Genomic DNA, 5,055 nt, shown 5'->3' with positions numbered 1-5,055 from the left:
TTCTGGACTGTCTATCTGATTTTAAGTCAAGGGGTGGTTGGTTGAATGACTTAGGATTCGGTAGGCAGGTTCATATCTTTTTATAAGTATATTGTCTGAGGCTTATCTATGTTCTAGGAACCAAGCCAAGCATTGTAGATTCGACTAGTTATATTCTCGGTTATGATTAATGCTTATCTGGTTGTGGTTTCAGGAACTAAGGATGGTTCTAGTCAAGCCAAGGAGCCGTGAAGGCTCGGTCAGTGAGAGGCTGTGTAACGTGTGGTTAGTTGATGCTAGGGATGAACTAGTGATTGTCTATGAAACAATTAAGAAGTTGTGTATCGGATCTCATATTTCTAAGTAATACATTAAATACACATTTACATTCCGCTGTGCTATCTGTTCAATTGTTTTAGAACCTCAGATTCGAACATGACTTAGTAAATGAAAGACTTAAAATGAATCAAACAAGCAAAGGATTGATTATATAGCAAACGGGTCCAGTTTTGTCGAGAGGACGGATTCGGGTGTTGATTCTAGGATTGCTGGGTTATGTAGTCCACACACACGCAGCCAGCTGATTCAGTCACACGGTGAGGTTTGATAGTTTGGTCTAGGGATTAATTGTCTCGGTTATGTTATGTATATGTTGTACTAACAATGTCAGAATCCTTAGGCTGGGAAAACCAAATCGGGAAAGACCCGAAGGAATAAGAAAACGGCCGGTCAGTCCAGTCAAGCGGCCGTGGACGGAGCTAATCTGTCCGGGTTACCAACCGAGCCGGCTGTGACTAACACCGGGTATGTGTTACCGACTGACCAGGCCAATCTTACGGGAATGCAACAAGAAGATCAGCAACATCAGGAAAGTGACGAGGAAGTAGAATCCTCGAACACTAACCGTGATGGTGACCAGCGTGAGCAAATGGCCGAGGGAACAGCCAACGTGCCCGCAGCACTGTCCCGAGAGGACTTGTTAGAGGCCATGAAAGTAATGGGTAACAAGGTTGCGGATATGACTCAGCTGTTCACTCCACTAGTGAATTCATCAGTTGGTCAAGCTACACCTGTAGCTACGGCTATACCTATTGCTACGGGTCCAGCTGTGGACGCAGTTGAGGTGATCGAGATCGATCCACCGGAAAGGTCGGTAAAGAAGGTTGACTATCTGAGTTTGCTTCAACATCTATCCAGATTGGGTACAAAGGAATTCTCAGGTAGCACCGACCTTGTTGTGGCAGATGAGTGGAGGAGTAGGCTGGTCCAAAATTTCCAATCAACTCGCTATCTAGAGGATTACAGGCGAGACATTGCGGTTCACTTCCTGGAAGAGGACGCGCATAATTGGTGGCTTGCAGTGGACAAGCGCACCAATGGAAGTCTCACAAGTTTTGCGGATTATGAAGTTGAATTCAACCACAAATACTTTCCTGCTGAGGCTTGGGATCGTTTGGAAGCTAAGTTTCTTGATTTGGTCCAAGGCCGCAGTACTGTGGGGGAGTACGAAGATGAGTTCAACCGACTCAGATGGTTCTTTGGAAGATTGCTGGAGGATGAGTCAGTCCAGGTCCGTAGGTTCATCCGAGGCCTAAGGCCGGAACTGAAGACCCACTGCTCATCCGCACTTTCAACACCGTCGGAGAACAGGTGGAACGGGTGGCTTTGTTGGAGTCTAACTTGGCCGAAGAAGCTGTGCTTAAGGCTAAGCCACTGCCTGGCCCATTGGGCAAGACTAATGATAAAAAGAGAAAATGGGACCAGGTGGACGGAGGTAGGACCTCTGGTGGCCGACCTGCGTGTTCCAAATGTGAACAGAACCATCCCGGTGAGTGCTGGAAGGCCAAGGGGGCTTGTGTTCGTTGTGGCAGCATGGACCATGGGGTTCAAAACTGTCCTCGACCGACCCGTCTGGTAGAAGCAGCACGATGACTTGTTTCCATAGTGGCCACCAATGACATTTCCAATCGGAGTGTCCTAAGCTGCAAGGAAGTCAGGGGAAGGGCCATGGAGACTCAGGCAAGGCGTCCTAAGGCAAACCAACCACAACACCGAGGGTGAATGAACTGTCACGAGACGACAGAGCTTCCGGATCTTTTGATTCGATCTCTGGTAATTTCTAAATTTATCTTTTTTTTTACATTCAAGTAGTAATGCTTGGTCTGGAACCTAGAATGGTCTAGGGGATTCTGATGGGGGTCTCTGATAGAAACCCTCATGGTCGGTGGGGTAAAAACCCACGTGCTTTTCGACACATGGGCTAAACATAGTTTTGTGAGTCCGGGACTGGTCTGAAAGGGTCTGTTCTGTCTGGATGCTGGTGATAATTTTGGGATAGTGAGGGCGGCCGGTGGGCAAGCCATGAACTCACTAGGTCTCATGTCGAATATCCCAGTACAGATCCAGGGAATGGTCTTCCCTGTGAATCTGGTCTGTGTCCACCTAAAGAATCATGAAGTGATCTTAGGTATGGATTGGTTGGGAAAGTACCGAGCCACTCTAGATTTCCATAAGGGTCGTGTGCAATTGGAGAATGGACTTCACCCGGTAGAGTACCAAGGTTTGTGTCAGGCTCAAGAGAAAGTAGTGGTTTCAGTAGTTCGAGCGATTCGGATGCTGGAACATGGTTGTCAGTCATTCTTGGCTACAGTTACAACTACAGAGCCTGACAGTTCTGGTTTTCTGTTAGACCCACGCGAGGATTCGTTGGTGTCCGAGTTCCAGGATGTGTTTCAGGCGCTACAGGGTGTCCCCCCTGATAGGTCCGATCCCTTTCTGATTGAACTGGAACCAGGGACAGCTCCGCTGTGATACCCCCGATCGTAGATGACCGGAAATGACAGGGTCAATGTTCCTTCTCGTCCTAGAGTAAGGGCTCCCGTCTACTGGTTACCTGCATCACAAAGGACTCATGAGTAACCAGTTTACTCAGTGAGCCTAGTCCCGCACCCCAACATATATTAAAAATATCTCAAGCAATCAACTTCATTTGTATGGAGTGGAAATATATTCCATAACTAATAAAAATACATATATAAGTTCTATCATTCCATCGATGTGAATGTTATCTTAAACATCATCTCCACACACCCGCCATTCACTCATACTTATAATATATATATATACTAAACCCGGAAAACTACCAAGGCTAACCGAGCCTAGCAGGGAAATAAATATAACCATCATCTCCATTAGATATTCCAAGATCGAACATCTAACGCTGCATGCAGTTACACGGTCTCCAGGGTGCGACCCCATCATCGTGTCTTCGTGATCTTGTTCCGTACTGCAGGAACAATTCACGGTAATGCGGGAACTCTCGGGAGCGTGAGTATACAATAAGACTTCACATGATTTATACGTATATATTTAATACTATACAAATGCATTAGTACTTGAGAACAAGTACTAAGGTTTGGAATAAACCTCTATGATCATTCATAAATATTTAATAAGTGTTTACATTAAGTAAACACCTCACCAATTCAATATTTTATCAAGAGACAAAGCCTATCAATCATCTACATTCAGTATTGATCAAACGTCTATCTAGACTCACCTTTTAGTCCTTGAGATTGGCTATGGTAGACTAGACCCGAGCTCAAGCTAATCACATTCCACTACTGGTACACTTCAGATTCGGAAAGATCAACAGGACATGTCTGGCTGATCCAACCACTCTCCATTACATCTGATCCGAGCAAGACAAAACACTCCAATCGACCGGTTGTATAAAACTGATTCAACCATGCAGTTCATGATTCAGGACAGCTACCAAGGGAAGTTCAGAACATGTTTAGTTCAGACTAAGTTTGGTTCATACTATAACAATAGCTAAGAAGTTTCAGAACAATAATCTGATCCATCTATCAGTTCAGTCTGGTTCAGAGACAAATCGTTTCAGCTAAATGATTTAGGTGCTAGCTGACCATGAACTGGACTAATAACAATCCACATAGGCCTTAATCAAACTGATCCAGATAGGTTATTCATCAACCAATAACCGGTTCTTTTCAGAACTTATCTAAGAGCAAGAAGCTAAGGCTTACCGGCTATACTAAACTGATCAGTGAACACAACTTATCCTCTCCTTCAATCTTCACTCACACTGACCTGAGCAGCATAAAGGTTCCACAGTAGGTTTAAGATAAGAAACAGAACATGGCTTAGGCCTTAATCAGACATGAAGCTTCCTTAAAACTGATCTGATCAAACTGACTTAAAATCTTACTGGTTTAATACTTGATTACTAAGCTGTGAAGTGATCTCATGAATCTTCTAGACAATCTATTAATTTTTCCACACACCCCAGTCACTGATTCAAGGCACAGGAGGGTTAGGAAGGGTCGTCCATTCTCAGATCTCTCTTCAGAATTTTCTCTGAATTTTTCTTATGGTTTTCTTTCATATTTTCTCTCTTCTCTCTCTCTGATTTTTCTGAAAGTTTCTCTCTGATTTTCTTGTGGTTATGGACGACCAGAAGAGAGAAGGTGGTGTTTTATAACATAAGAATTTGCTTCAGGTGATTGTTTCACTCAGCACGAAGCAAGGCTGAGAAAGGACATGTGGAGAGCAACTTCAGCACTTCCAAACAACAAGCTGCTGTCCTTTCCCTCCCAAGAAGAAAGCTGCAAGCAGCTGGTGACAATCATGTGACTGAAATAATGAGCAAGCACAGCAAGCAGCTTGTGACTTGCATGTGCCCATTACTACATAAGCAAGCAAGCAGGAAGGTGCATGACATGTGACTTGATAAGTAAACAAGCATGCTGGCTTAGGAGGTTATGGCATTAGACGGGTCAAGATTATTAAGGAAGCTGGTTGATAATTCTGAATAATATTTCGACCAAATATTCCTTGTCCTTTGGCTCTTGGAAAATCTCGTTCAGCTTAATAAAAATTCGACCAAAATATATATAAGACTCGACCAAACTATCAAGGAAGGTCTTTCGACCACAAGACAGTCCCGTCGAGACATTAATTTATCGGGTCGATTTTTATTTAAATTCTGATCGATCAATCTTCAAACTGATCTTAAAGAGTTTTCTCGACCAAAATTATATCTTCTCATGAGGG

This window comes from Brassica napus, unplaced genomic scaffold (assembly GCF_020379485.1).
Source record: "Brassica napus cultivar Da-Ae unplaced genomic scaffold, Da-Ae ScsIHWf_250;HRSCAF=420, whole genome shotgun sequence".
Lineage (NCBI taxonomy): Eukaryota > Viridiplantae > Streptophyta > Magnoliopsida > Brassicales > Brassicaceae > Brassica > Brassica napus.
Note: the sequence above shows the minus strand (reverse complement) of the source record.